Raw genomic sequence first — 17,220 nt, 5'->3', positions numbered from 1 at the left:
TTTATGAAAAAGTTCACCATGGAAAACAAAACAATATGCACAAATAAATCCTTCATAAACCATCAGATTTTTTCCATAAGATTTGCTTTGGGATGCTATTTGTAAAAACCAGTCTATTACTTTTCTGAAGTATTCAGTTATATCCACAGGAATGCCACTGGATATCCATAAGACCTCAGTTTCCCCTGTTTTTGTGCACTTTATGAGTAAAGTCCTTGTAAGGTTCAAAGTATTAAAAGATATAAATAGTATTAAAATCTATAATAAAAGTTTCGGTATTAAAACTTTTGATGTTCATCATAGGTTAGAACAGAGTTGCAATTCAGGGCAACAGAAACACTATGTCACATGTTGCTGTGATGTTATCACTGATGTTATTCAACTTTCCAATATATTAAAACATTATGATTCCTGGAAAATATTCACAAGTTGTCATCTTGTTCCTAATAACATCCTAGGGGCAAAAAGATTTTTCCCCACATACCAATGTGCAAGAGTGTCAGCTTTATGATTCCTGCCTATGAATTACACCAGGAGGACTCAGTTTCACTGGCAACAATTCAAACCCAGGAAAGTCAGGACAATGACGTGACTTCAAAGGAACATGAGTTATTGGAAAGATCATGCAAGAGCAGGCTAAGTATTCAACCTTAACACACTTCAGTTTCATCAGATTCCAAATTACAGGAACCAATTATTTTTTTGTCGTGGCAAAGCTCTCATATCTCAGAGCCTGGCTCCATCCTGATGTGCAGCTGCAACTCTATTAGTGTAAATCAAAAAGAAAGAAGTATAAAAACACAACAACTAAAAAAATATTTAAAAAACCAAACCGAAACTCCAAGGGACATACACAAGTGCAAAGTAGGAATAAAGCCACACAGACCCTGGTGCTGAGGCTGACCCACCTTTCTGCAGAGGACAAACTCTTAAAATAAATGTTACCAAAGCACTGAAATCCATTCAACAGTTACTCTAAGATTGTTCTACTTAATGAGAGACTTCTCTTCAGCCACAAGTTATAAATAGGAGCATTGCCTTTGCATAGTGTGAATCTCAGAGCAAAGGGAACATTTCTAGGAGAAAATCAGATATTTAACCTCGGAATGAATTATATCATTCTGTTTCTGATTCTAAGAAAATAATGAGAGGTGAGAAAAGTATTTTTCCCTCCATGTGTCTCTGAGGCACTTTCAGACCTACCTTATTCCTGAGCTCTGTCCTGCAGCAGAGGATTGCCTTTAGGAATGCTTCTCCTGCAGGCTCCAGCCCTGCAAGTAAACAGGCAGGGACGGGCAGGATGTGGGCAGAACTTGGGAACTTCTCTACCCCTCCCAGGGACCAAAGTAGCCTCAGAGCCACCACAAATGCAGAAGAGAAGGATGGTAAGGAAGGGCTACCCCTGTCGTGGTGCCTCCCATGATTGCTGCCCTCGGCTCCTGCCTGGCACAGGGAACACATGGGCACTGCTTAGCACCCTTTTCCTCTGCTGGCAGAGCCAGCAGAGCCTGTCCTGGTCCCAGTATCAGCCCTTGTGGACTGAGGGATTCACTGGTGTTTGCAGGTACCCACTTAATTCAGATGCTGCCTGGCACTCACAGGTCAGTGAGTGAGTTCTAGTCTGTGATTTCCTGATTAAATTGCCTAGGAAGGATTTGGCCAGAAATGTTCCAGCACACCTGGTTTGCCAGCAAGAGCAGTCTGAGGGCATTTTTTTCCCCCAGAATGTTGTCATATACAATTAAAAAAAAATAAAATAAAGTCATAATTTTAAATCTACAGGTTTTGACTATTATTGAAAGCATTAAAAATATATGCATTTTAAAAGTTATGAATTTTAAAAATTATGCATTTTTAATAGTTCAGGTATTCCATCTGAATTCACCATATCAGTGGCAGCCAACACAGAAAATAGTTTTTTAAAATATCACACCCTAAGATATGTGATTTAGTCTTTACTGGCTCTGCTGATTTATTAACACAGCTCACAAAAGGATCAATGTTCAGGCAATCCCACTGGTACCTCAGCACACCTCTTAGCAGATTAAAGTACTCCATAATTTTTTATTGGAATGATAGAATCTGTCCCTAAATACAGACAGCACAATAAGAACATCAATAAATTGGGAGTCATTTTCCACTTAAGTCTGTATAACTTCAAAGACACTGATGAAACCTTAAATCACAGAAAATGACTGCTAGTGACAAAATTCTTCTTCGGCTTCATGGATTTATTCCCAGAAAGCATTAAGCCCATGGGAAAGATTAAATTATTTTTTTTATCACTACTGCCCATTCTGCTTTTAGATTGTTTAAAACAAATCCAAAACCATTGATTTCTACTGTCTAAGAAAGCATCAGTGTGAACAAGGTCCGAAGCCTTTCCCCAGATTCAGGTGATAAAATGAAGGACTTTAGTGGAAGAATTTTTGAGCCTTAAAGTTGAATATAAAGTAATCCCTGATTAATCCTTGAATATCCACCCACAGAGAAAAGTACTTATTTTCATCAACAAGTTTTCTCATTAATATTTGAAATTTGGGACACTGCAACACAGAAACAGGCACGGAACTAGACATGTCTGCCATATTTTGTGCAGGGTCACCAAAGGGAGCTGTATTTTCAATGTTTCACCCCAAAACTTCCACTTGAGTGGCACCACTGGTGGGGAATTTGCTCAAATGGGAGAGCACTCACTTAGCATGCAAGCGGCAGCAGGATCAACACCTGCGTTCTCCAGGGTTTTCAAAATTTATTTCATTGTAATTTATGAATTATTTTATTTCAGAATTTATTTAACTTATTTCACTATTCTGAATGAGCTCAGCTGGCCAGAGCCAGGTGCTGACAACACCAAGGTTGGGGCTCCATTCCTGTATGGGCCATTCACTGAAGAGCTGGACTTGCTGCTCCTTGTGGGTCCCTCCCACCTCAGATATTCTGCGACCACTGATGGAAGATGTAAGTTTCTACTCTCCTTCAGGTATCAGACTTTTTTTTTTTTTTTTCATTTAATAAGAAGTGGATATCATATTTCTCCTTTCTCCTAGAAAATAATGTCACAAACTTCTGAAAATTTTCCCCTGGTATATAACACTTTACATGCTCCTTCGGCAATATTTAGCTTTTAACTCCTATTCTTTTCACTTTCTGTGATTTTGTGTTCCAGGGGATGAAATTCAGAGGGTTTTGTGATTCAGTTTGATTTCTCCAAGAAGGTCACAAGCTTGTCTTTTTTTATAAATCATAAGATAAAAAGAACTATCTACTGCAAAAGAAAAGATTTCACAAGTCCTAGCACTTGTGAAAATGCTGTTTAGATGTGAATTAGGTGGTTTAGATGATTATTAACCCAATAATCATTCACATTCTTGGGAACACGACTCTGCTCTTGACTGCAGCCAACACACCTGAAGCAGCAGCAATTCCACAAGCATGAAAGGCTGATCACTGACCCTCTTTAAAACCCTGCATGACAGCAGGGACCTGGTGTAAAACCTACAAGACTCTCTCCGCCACTTGTCCACTGCTCAGGAGTCTGGGTGCTGCTCTTGCCATTGTCTCACCTCCCAAGCAATGTGAGAAGTTACCAAGATGGAGTTTGTCATGAAGAGAGTTAGGCAATGAATAAAAAAATGTAAGCAGGTGGTGAGACAAACAGGGTTATAACCAAACTCTTTACCTGTCACCTTTAAAATACCTTTTTTTTTTTTTAGATGGAAATGGGGACTTGGGTGGATTTCAGATGAAGAAGTTGTGGTTGCCCCATCCCTGGAAGAATACAAGGACAGGCTGGAAAGGGTTTGGAGCAACTTGGACTAGTGGAAAGTGCCCCTGACCATGGCAGGAGGTAGGAACAATATGATCTTTGAGGTTCTCTCCAACCCAAATCATTCTGTGATTTATATGGGGTTTTTTTTTGTATAAAATTACTGTGACAGAGCCAGAATTAAGCTGAGTTCAGCTGTCCAAGTCTTGCATCAAAAGCAAGGCCTTCCTGTCCCACATTATCTCAGCTGGGACAGGAGCAAAGGGTATGCTGTTTATCAGACTTGGTCTTTGTATGGAAAGATTTACCTTGTAATAAACAGGATTTCACTAATCCCATGGGCATACAGCATTAAAGGTCCAAGGGGCTCATAGGCTCCTCAAATCTCCCATTCTTCCTGGTGGTGTTGAAGGAGAAAAACTCTTCTCTAAACTTTGCAGACATCCAATTCAGCATCATGTCATAGAGCAGAGAAGGGATTAGCATTTATCATCTGATCAGGCAAACAAGTTAGCCAAACAAGAAGAGCTAGTAATGAGGCAGAAAAGCTGTTTGCACAATGGCACAGATCCTCCCACCTAGGCATGAATCAAGATTCAATTTCAATTGAATAGTAGTATTCATAACACTAGTATTTAATTGAAAGACTCCATAGATAAAGGCCAATTTTTAATTGAGACACTCGAGTAGATAAAGGCCAAGTTTTTGCAGACAGCATCAAACTGACAAAAGAACAAATCCATGCTCTGTGGAGCTTCTTAATGACAAATGAGAATTAATAAACCTTGTCCTGTTTGTAACAGGAATAAGTGAAATGATCATTTACACCAGTGTCCGTTTCACAGGAAATTGTTGCCTGCCATGTTCCAGCAATTATTTGGGTTTCAATGCAGGAGAAACGCTGGCTTTGTGTCAGAATTGTCTTAAAGTTACAGTAAATCAACCCAAAGGCTGATATTCCCCAAAACCAGTGTAATCCCTCCTCTTCCATGAGCCCTGGACAGAAGAGAGAAGAGATTTTCAAGGCTAATGTGCAGTCCAGCAGCCTCATGCTCCCTCTGTCATCTCTACATGTGCCTGACACTGAGCTATATGATATCACTGTCACTTCACACATATCCTGAAAGATCCTAAACCTGATACCAGGGATGAAATAGTCACGTCACCCCGCTACAGCTATTCCATACCCTCCTGCTCAACCAAACCGCTTTTTTAATCAATACAAAACTTTTCAATTTATTGACAGAGATGCCACTGATATTGGGTCAACAGCCATGGCCACTCCTGGCTGCTGTGGGCAACCAGTCCTGCCAAGATTCTGCTGTGCCTTATTGAAATTATGAGGTTTCATCTGACCAATACAGAGATTTTCAGTGCAGTTGTCTAAATCTGAGTAAACCACCTGCCAGCTCTCTATAATCCATAAAGACAAACAGACACTTCTAGGGAGTCATTTATTTCAAACAGGTCAGGTGAATTACCCTGAAAAACTTCGTATTTTTTTTCCACCATTTTTAAGGTATCAAGGGATGTCTGGCTGAAAGTGAGGATCAACAACAGACAATTAAAGCTAGGTGAGATGGCCCAGCATGACATTTTGGGCAGGAAAGGCCCATCACACACACTCAGCTTCTCTGCTTGAGGTAGACAGATCCAAGGAAGGTTAAATGCCACACAAACCAGTGGCACAGCCTTTTGTCCCATGTTATGTCCATCCATGTCATGGGCCATTGCAATTATTTAAGGGAATTGAGGCCATTATATGATGTATCTGCAAGTCATGAATGAAGAGAAGTACAAAGGCAAAGAGCTAAGGGGAAAACTGACACTGGTTAAATCAAAATTATTCCTGGTTATTTCTGGTGGAATTTTTCTTTATCTGTTTTGGTTTGGGTTTGTGGGTTTGTTTGTTTGTTTTGCTGTTGTTGTTTTTTTGGTTTTTTTTTCTTCTGAATCCTGAAGACCTACAAAACTGCCAGCAACTCTTTCTTCTAGGGGGACAGACTTCTCAGAACTCCCCAAAACTCAGTGTACCCTCTGTGGCCTCCTTGGCTGGGCAGGATCTACCTTAGCAGGTTGCCTTCAAAAGCTCTATGGGAGAGCCACAGGGAGCAGAACCACTGACATGAAAATGAGAAGAAATTGAAGAGTAAATAGGTTTAAGTTATTTATCATACCAGTGGTGTCTGGTATAAAGCTACTTGATGCTTTATCTGTTTTTCTACATGTTATCAGTCTTAGCTCAGAAAACTGCTGAAGGAAACCAACAACTCTTTGACTTCTCTTTGTCACCACATCCAAAATTAGCAACTTAATTTTGTAGCCCACTCATAACTGCCACAGCCTGCATGGGGTCATGGCCCATAGTCTGGGAACAGCTGCTAAGGGAAGTGAAAAGGATGCTAAGTGAAGAGAAGACTGTAGTAGAAGTGTCTACTGAAAAGGAGAAAAAAAATCAAAGGAGGCAAAAAAAAGAAATAAAGACAGAACAGCAAATTTTAAAGAAGGAAAAAGTAGTCAAATATAAACAAAAAGATTGAGTACAAACTGAACTGAGAAAATGTACTCAGTAAAAAATCCAAGGGATGGCAAAGAAAGAAGATAATATAAGCCCTGTTGTAAACTGTTTTAATTTCAGGAATCAATCATAAAAGTACTTATCCATATAATTAAGAAAAGCCTCCAGAAAGCATAAAAGCTATTCTCAGAAACACTCTAGAAGTGGTGCCATAACTAAACAGCAAAGCAGGGCAAGGAAAATTGCCTTGAAACAACTCAAGGTGGTTTATGAAATATCAGACTTGAACAAGGATTGTCAACCCATCTGTTAGGAATGAGCAGCTCACTCCTGCCCCAGACCCCAGAACAGATTTATTATCTATGTTCGAACACTGTCCTTTACAGAGGAATGGGTTTTGTCTTCTTGCTGCAGGAACATGAAGTCACTGCCCACTGCAGAGCTACACCACCAGGTCCCGTGTTCAGACTGAGCATCCTGGGCTGTTCTGCAGCAGGTCACAGAAATGAGGCAGGTCTGAGCTTGGTCAGTGCTCACACAGGAACAGAGGGATTCCAGGTGCTACAGAAGGGCTCTGCCTTGCTGCCTCTTGGTCAGTGCTGGATTAATTTCCCCATCAGAATTTAATACCACTGTGCCTGACCACCCTGTCTAGACCAAGTCAGTAGGATTTGCTGCAGATTTTCTGGTATATTTTGCAAAGATAAGCACTGAAAAACATTTTTTATCATGTATTACAAAAGACTGAAAGTCATGTGTTACTTTCCTTAAAGATTCAATAAGGTATTTAACTTACTGTGAAGAAAACCAGTCCTGCCAGAAATGGATAAAGGTTTTCAGGAATACCCAGCACAAGAATTGCTCTAAAACAGGTACTGGTGTTGTTTCACTACTAAGAACTGCATTGGCAATCAAGACAGTCCACGCAGATTACTTGTAGCCTTTTTCTGCTGGTGAAATTGGAATCAGTGAAGTTCTGTCATATAAGAAGTAATTACTTTTACACTTAACATGAAGGCAACAGAAATTCCCCAGTACCTCTAAACTTCACAGCTCAAAGAAAATCTTTGCAATCAATATGCAAATATTATATGGTAATCAATGTTAACCAGGTTGCTCTGGAAGAAAATACCTGGGTGCTGACAATTGGCAAATACTTCAACATGGTTAAGCACTAAAAAAATTGCACTTGGGCAATAAATAGTCAAACCACAAACAAGTGTTGGCTAGGGTTAGAACAAAGACCATCACTCCAAAAATATTTCAATCTGTCAATGGTTTAAACTTGCCCTCAAATGTGAAGTGAAATATGGCAGTTTTGACATCTCTTATTAAAATCACTTAAGAATCAATATTCAGGACATAACAATAATCAAATCAAGTTGCTTAAACTAAACTCAAGGGATCCTTCTGTTCTGCAAAGAATCAAAGATTAATTTCTAAGGAACTGAATCAATGCAAAGTAAATAGATTCTGATGAGCTGGAGAAGGATAACTTACATCTACCGCATAGTAGATGAGCTCTGTGATAACGGCACTCCCTGAGCACAGGAAATCTACACCACTGCATAATCAGCACTGACAGCACTTGCAAAACATGACCCATAACTCAGTTTCATTCACTCCTAATGAATAATCAAGGCTAACACTTGGAGAAGCTTGGAGAAGCTTTGTGGCAGGTGATCAGGACAGGTCCAGGTTTGGCACTTTTTGGCCAGCTCCACAGCCCCACACAGCCTGGAGTGGGATTTGTGACTGCTCAGTGGGCTCCCAGGACAGGCTGATTTGCTTTTTCTGTAGAGCAAGAGTTTGGAAGTGAGTACCAGTACCCACCCAGTCGTTACTGATAAATTTCCTCCCTACTGGGAAAGAAATGGGAAGTTTTTAGAGAGAATTCATTCTGCTTTACAGAAAGAAGCCTTGTAAATCTAACACCCTTGTTAGTGTACACTAAGATAGCAGGTATTTGCCATGAAAAGCTCAATGTGAAAAAGAACAGAACTCAGCCCACTTGGGTCTCCTAAACAACCTTGTTTTTTAAGTTGCAGATAGCAGCACAAGGAATCAAAAGATATCTCACTACTAGCATCACTTGATTTGTGAAATTAATTGTCCATCAGACAACATACCTGTTGTATATAAACAATTTTTCTTAGAGAGAAGGGTGGTTTCTTTTTTTTCCCCACTCCAGATTAAATCTCTAATCTATAACACAAGTCCCTGGTATGTGATGTACCCACCTACTGCCAATACTGAAACAGTTTTCTCAAGGCAATAAAAGTGTGTGCATATTTTTTTCTTTTTAGGTGAACTAGTAGCTATTCAATTGACCTTTTAGTGATGTTGAAAAATAAATATTATCAGCCCACTTCCACCCTCATATTCAGAGTAGAAAGGAGTAAGTAACTTATCCCACAAGCAGAGCCATCCCTCCTGTTTCATGGCTCACATTCACATGATAAATTTTTTCAGCCTAGTTGGTGGAGCTGGACATCAGGAGTAAAGCAGGGAGAAGAAATCAGGGCATTCCCCTACCTCAGCTCCTCTTCTGTGGTTGCCAGCCCAGGGTTTGCAATTGCTGATCAGGATCCCCATGGCAGCCTGCACTAGCAAGGGCAAAGCAGATCACATAAAGGAAAAGTCCTGAGACAGAAAATGAGGGCTGCAGGGGTCTTGGTGCTTCATTATTATCTCTGAATAGAAAACCTGTGAGGAAGGCTGGTTTCTTTTCCCAGGTGTCAGGGATAGGACAGGAGGAAATGGGCTCAAGTTGCACCAGAGGAGGTTAAAATTGGAGATTTTGAAGGATTTCCTCACAGAAAGAGTTGTCAAGCATTGGAAGAGGCTGCCCAGGGAAGGTGTGAAGTCCCCATCCCTGCAGGTATTTAAAATGCATGTGGCACTTGGGGACAGGGTTTAGTGGTAGACATGACAGTGGGTTAATGCCTGGACTTGATGGCCTTAGGGGTCTTTTTCAAACTTAACAGTTCTATTATTCTCTGATTCTATATTTTTTTAAAAAAATCAGCTCCAACTAGTTTCTCTTCATCATTCAAATTCTAGAAATCTTGCCAATTGTTAGAAAATATATTATTCAGTTAATAAGAAATCAGGATGCTTTGAACTTACATAAACCTTCAAATTTGTTTGGGCTATTTTTAAGAACTTAAGGTCACAATTCAAGTAAAACCTCCTTCTAATATTATCTCTTATTCACAGCTGGAAGAACTGACTGCTCAAAGGTTCAGTGACTTGCCAGAGGCTGCCAGTTCAACATCCTCAATCTATGCTTCCTGACTGCACATCAGTGGGCTGCAAGTTTAAGGTAAAAATCCTTGACTTCACCTGTAATTTACTGACCCCTGATGGCTTATATAAGTCAAGAACATTAGGACTAAGATCTCCTCACCAGTGAAAAAAAACCCAAAACCTAGCAGTATATTTTAAACAAAATTTGAAATCAAAAAATGTAAAATAAATGTTATGATTATTGACTTACAAGTTTTCATACTTGCTTGCAAAGGAGAATGCAAGTCTAAGTGTACATTGAGCAGATAATTTCAAGATTTAAGGCCTGCAAGTCTCCCAAAAGCACAACAGGAGATCTTTGCAGAAGTTTCTTTCTGCAGAAGACATTCCTCTGCTTGGCTCTGCTCATGGAGCTGGGACAGTAATCTCAGCCAACCTTTGCTCCTGCCAGCTTCAGAAGCCTGATGTGATTTCCACTGAAGGGGATCACAAAACTTCCAGCAGCAACTGGAAGAAGCCTCTGTGAAAATACCAAATAAAATGAAGGATATGATGAAGAAAATTTCCAGAATGAGTTTGTGTCCAAAAAGGACCAATTTCTAATATGCCAGTTTTCCTGCTTTTATCCTTCTGTACCTACATTTCCTTCTGTACCACTGCATTTCCTTGCAATGGAAAATAGGTTGGGGAAGCCTGGAAGGAAATATTTCAGTGTCATAGGAGATAATACATAGTTAAAATTTGTGTGAGTATGATTGGGGAATTTGGCTTTGCCTGAAGAGCTGAAATAGCTCAGTACCACCTGTATCATGCAGGTGAGGTGGTGCAGATAAGATGTTGATATAATGTAAGTTTTTTCTTAAAGGTTTTGCTTCTCATTGTGAGAAATGGGAAGAATTCAAGAATGGTCTTTAAACAGGAGGAACTGTGATCACCCAGCAGTGATTAATCAAAACAAGTTTTAAAAGAAAGTGTTGCAGTATGACAAATTGAAATATCTATTGAAGGCAAGATAATTGTGGAAAAAATCTCAGAAATATATTTTAGCAAGAAAGTTATCACATGCTGGAAACAAAAGAATTCTTTTAGTCCTATTATTTTCAAAATGTCCAGAATGAAAAGCTAGCTCTTTCATGTAGCAAAGATGTTTGCCTTAAAACTGCATGAAATGCAAGGAGAAGAAAATATTTATGTATTTGTATAGATGCTATAGACATGCTCACCCACTCATTGTCTGGGTCTCTGAGCTCATAAAAGCCTTCTCACAGACCAAAAAAAATTAACTAATCCTTCCACCTCATTCTTCCTCTGTTAGGTCCCCATTGGGAAGGTTTCCTTCCACTGTAGTAACAGGAGCCAGAATAACATGAGTCAGACAGATCCTTCCCCATGCAATGAGTTCTCCATCAGATGTGGTATTCTAACCCAAAGGCTCATTTGTGGCACAGGTCTCGCACAAAATCAAAAGACAATCACTCAAATCAGAGAGAATATTGTTTTCTGTTGAAACAAACAAGATTTGGCCCCAAACTGATCCCAGGAGAGAGAGGCACTGTCATCTGCTGGTTTAAAAGTCAAAAGATCTGGTTTCCTCCCTTTGCTCTGCAGGGTGCTGAGGACTGCCTGTCTGCAAGTTTCTCGGAGTAATTCTCCACAAAACCAGATGACATTCATCAGCTGGTGGGCTGCCCATTCCTAAGCTCAGAATTGGACTCTTCTCCACCTCACAAGAAAGGATTCCAAAACATCCAACTCTGGCTCTTGCTAGAAGCAATAGAGCACAATGCACTTACTGAGGATGCACAGTGAATCTACAGCACATACTTAGGAGTTTTTTGTGCAACAATATTCTATAAACATTTCATTGATATAAAATCTAGCTTTGATTTAACTGGAAGTTATTCAGGACACTGTCCCAACTGTCTAGACAATAGTATTTGTATATTCAGAATAGCAGCATCTTAATAGAAAATACGTGTGATAGTTGGTATGATTGAAAATTTACTTAAAATTACAAAATGCCTACTCTTTAAGAGAAAAAAAGAAGCCATATAGCTTTTGAAGTGGAATAAACCTTGTAATTGTCTGCCTGACCTATTTGGCAACACCTTCCTATTATTTTATCAATTAGTATCTATACAAACTCCCCCAAAACAGGTGTCTAAACAGTCATTTGTTGAAGAGAAAAAGGAGATTCAGGCATGCACCTAAAACTAAAATAATTCTGGTTGCTAATTGAGCACATTGAGTAACACAGATATATTTTGCAGGTGCATCTTCCCAAGAATGATCCCACTAGTGTCCACACTGCACAGATGGGCTGTGTTATTTTAAGGTTTTAATCAAAATACATGCAAACAGGCACAGCACCATGTGCATGCTAATACTGTGAAGTGTCAGCAGTCACTACACTCTTTTAAGAACTCTAGCAATATAAAAACTCAGAAGAGAAGGAGCTGATGAATTAGGCACTTTAGAGGAAGGATTAGAGGCTACAGCTAGAAGGTGACACAGAGCACATTTGTAATAAATGTGGAGAAAACATCTTGTTAACACAGCAATGTATTCCCAAGTACTGAGAAACTGCAGCAACACAGAGACAAAATACAAAAAGGTGTAAGGTCATCAAACTCCCAAGGTATTTGTTAGGAGAACCAACCCTGAAAACAGTGATTACAGTGTAATCTTGACATCTGTCAACCTCCTGTCAATGGCTTTCCTCAATGAAGGCATTACACATCCCTCAGCCACTGCTTTATCACCTGCAGTGAAGTCTTCTGCATCTGCTAATCCAAATTTGAGGGCTCACCAGTCCTGATACAGATGACCAACTCACCTAGCACATTCTGGTCTGAAAACTTTGTTAACTAAATGAGAAATAAATAAATCCATCATAAGAATAATGGAACACAGTTCCTCCTATATTTCCTTTGTAAAAACCAGATCCTTTTCTTGCATGTTTGCATAGTTAAAAAAAAAAAAAAAAAATTAGTCCTCTGAATTTGATATTCCTCCCTGCCGGGGGAAAAAAAATGACAATAAAAAGACAGCAGAGTCTGTGTTCAGTTGCAGTGCCCCGGGTGCCAGGTTTGCGAACCCAACAACGTCCTCTTACCTGCACAGACACCGCACCACCCGCAGTGGTACCTGGAGCCCGGCTCCTGGCCCGGGCGCGCCCGGCGGAGCTCAGCCCGGCGGGGATGGGGCGGGGATGGGCGGGCAGGGCAGCAGCGCACAGACACACGGACACGCACAGGCAGACACACGGACACGCACAGACACCCGGACACGCACAGACAGACACCCGGACACGCACAGACACACTCCCCCGAGCCCCCCTGCGCACATACGCGCTCACAGGGACATGTCAGTGATGGGGATTGGCAAAACGCTGCATCCTCTGTGCGAAGAGAGGAGGAGAGGAGAGGAGAGGAGAGGAGAGGAGAGGAGAGGAGAGGAGAGGAGAGGAGAGGAGAGGAGAGGAGAGGAGAGGAGAGGAGAGGAGAGGAGAGGAGAGGAGAGGAGAGGAGAGGAGAGGAGAGGAGAGGAGAGGAGAGGAGAGGAGAGGAGAGGAGAGGAGAGGAGAGGAGAGGAGAGGAGAGGAGAGGAGAGGAGAGGGAGAGAAAAGGGAGAGAAGAGGAGAGGGAGAGGGAGAGAAGAGAAGAGGAAGAGAAGAGGAGAGGGAGAGAAGAGGAGAGGAGAAGGGCAGCGGGAGCTGGCGGCAGCGGGCGCGGGGCCGGGCCGGGCCGCGGCGGTGCCGGAGAGGGGCCGGGCAGGGCGAGCCGGGGTTTAAGGAGCGAGGGGAGGGGAAGCGCTGGGCGGGGAGGGCTGCGGGCCCCGCTGCGGGCCGGGGGCGGGGGGAGCCGGGGATGGAGCCGGGGATGGGCCCGGGACTGACCGGTCCGGGGGTGTGGGCTGGCGGACACGGGGGTGGGAGGTGTGAGCGATGAGGGACAGGCTCGAGGGAAGAGGACTGGGGGTCCCCGGCCCCAGGGGCAGAAAAATGAGCTCCCCGAAGGGCAGAGAATGGGAGAGCCGAGTCCCCGCCGTGTGGGGAGGAAATGCCCTTTCTGTTTTAGCAAACAGGTGGTTTCTGCTTTTACCTCCTCCCTGAGCTCAGTGTCTAAATAAGAAGCACTCAGCTGGGATATTTTTGCTTGAATTTCGGCTCTGACTTGTGAGCTGGAGCCGCTCTTCCTTCACCCCTGCTCCACACACAGCCCCGGTCCCCTCTGCTGCCACCGCGGCTCCTGCCCCGGCGCTGCCGTTCCAGCTGTCCCAGAGGGGACTGACATCTGCCCCAAACTGGAGCTCCCAAAGCGTGCCCAAAGGACATTCAAAGCACGTCATCCGTGCCCATGCATTTTTTTAGCATGACTGCAAACATCTTTTCTCAGGTTGCCCAGAAAAGTGGTGGGTGCCCCATCCCTGGAAGTGTTCAAGGCCACGGTGGATGGGGCTTGGAGCCACCTGGGGTAGTGGAAGGTGTTGGAAGGGAGGCTGGAACTGGATGGTCTTTAAGGTGCCTTCCAACCCAAACCTGATTCTGATTCTATCATAAACACAGAGTAGATCAGTGGGTCAGGATCTAGACCAGGTTATAAAGATGTTCCTGTCTCTGATGTAATTTCCCAGAGCAGGCCTGAGGCCTTTGGTGTCAGCAGGTTTCTGGCTGCTCAGATCCATGAAAACCCACAGATCCATGAAAACACAGCTTTGGTGATAGATGGCAGGTTTGACTTTTTTTTTTTTTTTTTTTTTTTTTTGTCTACTATGTGGTAGCAACAAATACAGAAAGTCCTTTCTGTTGTCTTACAGCTCAGCCTCAAGCTGAAGGAGCACTGCTGATACCGGTCCACAATGTTTTCTGCTTGGCAAAGAGAAATCATTGACTGAATTCAGTTTGCTAAACTTCAGAATTTGCTGGGAGCATGTATTCAGCATTATACATATATTAAGTTGAAATGTTCTTAAATGGAGTGGATTTCTACCCTGTCAGGTAATTGGAAAGGCAGGTCTCCAGTGTCTTCTCTAACCCCTCTTGCCAGTGACATGTTACGTTCACTCAACCCAGTCTCATCCCTGCTACTGCCAATGAGACAAAGTGTAATTTTGTTATCTTTTGTATGTTGGTAAGACCAACTCATGGCCTTCCTTTGCATTTTGAAGAGACCTGTTAATCTCTCTGTTCCTCCACCCCTTGGACAGAACACATTCTTCGACTTCTATGTGGGTATCGAAAGATTACCTTTGCTTTTTCCTTTCAGGTTTCCTGCAGGGATGTCTACTTCAATACAAGTTAGAGCCTGAATCAGCAGAGCACTTTGCTGTATTTACTGAATTGGGACTTGAATCATGTGGATGCTTAAAATTTCTTGACAGGATTGCATTCTAGGCACAGGTTATCAGGCAATCTGTTCAGAGGCATGAAAGAAAATATCCATGAGTGCAAGAAGGTAAGAAGGTTCTTGAGGACTCATAGCCTTGCTGATCTCTGCCCAGATTTTGGAGTGCTTGCATGGTTTATTCACATCTCTGCCCTCAGAATCAGCTAGAATCATTGGTCTATGAAAAACAAATTAAGTATTTAGTGCTGCATATGCATCTATAAATCTGAGAAGGAATCCTCTGGCTCCAATTGACCCCATTCCAGCACTCATAAGTGGCATCAGAAGGGCGGGCAGGCATTGGAACAGGCTGCCTCAGGACACAGTGGAATCAGCATTCCTAGAAGTGCTCACAAAACCTGTAGGTGTGGTGCTTAGGGACATGGTTTAGTGGTGCATCTGGTGATGCTGAGTTAATGGTTTCACTCAGTTTTAGAAGTCTTTTTCAACCTTAATGTTTCTGTAGAAAGAAAAAGGAGGGCAAGGAGTTGCTCAGCTCCAGACTGAAGCAGCAAAGCAAAACTTTTCCTACAACAGAGTGCTATGTTTTTTATGCTGGCTTTCTGCATAGCTTTTTCTTCAGGCTGCTTCACTTTCCAACCCAGTATTTGATCAAATGTTATCTTTACCTGATGTAAAAATGTTAAGCCTATGGGATGCTGGTGGTTTGCTCCCTAAAGCTTCACATTCTCAAGAATAATTTTTTCTCAAAAAAGCATCTTCCCACTGTCACATTAGCTTGATCTGTTGTAAGAGACTAAACCAAGTGGTATATGGCAGATGAGTGTTGTGTACAATGAAGATAACCAAATATCCTCCCTCAGTTTGTAGCAGTGGCCTGGTTTGTATTTAAATCTTGCAGAAGTTAGTATTTCATCTACTGCACATAATAATCATCTGTCAACATTCTTACAGCAAGCTCAGTTGTTAAAGTTGTTGCTTCTCTTTACAGTGTACCAAGGTGATTAGCAGAATCATTTCTCTTCGCAGATACTTTGTCTCCAATGATCTGGAAGCAGCATAAACACATGGATGGCAATTCAAGCTGCTGTCTTGTTAGGATTTCTTTGGAAACAGCACTGAATCAGCAGCTCAGAGGATTTTGACAAACATTGATGCACAGATACGTAACTCCACTTCCCCACATTTTTCTGTTCTTTCTGTTCTGATTGTGAACCTCTGATTTCCATTTTCACCCTGGGGTGAGGAATATAAAAGCTGGATGTACTGCATGGAGAAGGTCTGTGTAGCCTGATATCTCATCCCCAGGAGCAGATGCCTCAGCAGGTGTATAGGAAAACAGTAATCATTCCACAGTGCTTCATGAGAATGGTGTCTCAGTCTGTGATTGTTGCACAAGGATTTCCTCACAAAGATGTGATGTGGAACTTGAACTGCTCACAGTCCTTTCTTCTTTAGTAAATTTACCAGCCACATTTCAATCCAGATAAATATTGCTTACAAATGTTTTGTGGCAACATGTCCTGCATTTGTTCACTCCCAGGAATTATGCAGTCCACAAATCACAGCACCACTGCTTCCTGTGACATCCAGTTTGATCACAGATATAACTGGCATTTCCTTCTGTCCAGTTAATGGTGTCTCAGGGCTCTGACAGGTTTCCTACACAAATTCCCTGAAAATTCTGATGCTGTCAAGGCTCAGATCAGTAGCTGTGTGCTGGTAACTCATAAATTCTTAAAAAACAAGGATTTTCATCACTGGGGAATACTCTTATGCCTTTTTTATCTTTATATACATTCTCTTGTGCACATTGTCTATTATAATCCCTAAAGGCTTACATTTCAAAGCATGAAGCAGATCCAAATGGTCTCTCTTAAGAAAAAGTCTACCTAGCAAAGAAATGTTCTCTTCCCTGCAGTGTAGAATTTTCTATGCCAAAACCCATTGAGAGCAATGAAAGGAAAAGCAGCACAATAATGCAAAATATATTATAGAATATATTTTCTGCAGAAGAATATATTTTGCATTATTGTGCTGCATGTCCCACTTTAGTTTCTACAGGTTTTATAGGACTAATGTATCATGACAATATTCTGTTTTGGTCTTGTTCTTATCTTACTTTGTTGTTGTTAGTGAATTACAGGATTTGTAATTCCTAAATCCTGACATTATTTCTGTTGGATGAACATGGCATGCAACTTTTCATCCAATGTTGCAAATTACATAATGAATTATGAAATCCTCTTAATTTAGTGAAGAAAATACTCATAAAGTTAATTTAAAAACAAAAATTATTCTAATTGTACAGTAAGTTTTGGAATAACACCTTCAAG

At 41.6% G+C, this 17,220-nt stretch overlaps 1 protein-coding gene across 1 annotated transcript in view; it reads right to left on the bottom strand.

The window, feature by feature from the left end:
- Positions 1 to 12,724, bottom strand: part of COL22A1 (collagen type XXII alpha 1 chain) — a 219,088-nt gene extending 206,364 nt beyond the window's left edge. The window contains exon 1 of the mRNA XM_021532468.2: positions 12,652 to 12,724. The gene's annotated coding sequence lies outside the window, so the exon portion shown is untranslated. The remainder of the gene's footprint in view (positions 1 to 12,651) is intronic.
- Positions 12,725 to 17,220: the final 4,496 nt, after the last annotated feature.

This window comes from Lonchura striata, chromosome 1, assembly GCF_046129695.1.
Source record: "Lonchura striata isolate bLonStr1 chromosome 1, bLonStr1.mat, whole genome shotgun sequence".
Taxonomy (NCBI): domain Eukaryota; kingdom Metazoa; phylum Chordata; class Aves; order Passeriformes; family Estrildidae; genus Lonchura; species Lonchura striata.
Note: the sequence above shows the minus strand (reverse complement) of the source record. Positions and strands in the feature narration are given on the sequence as shown.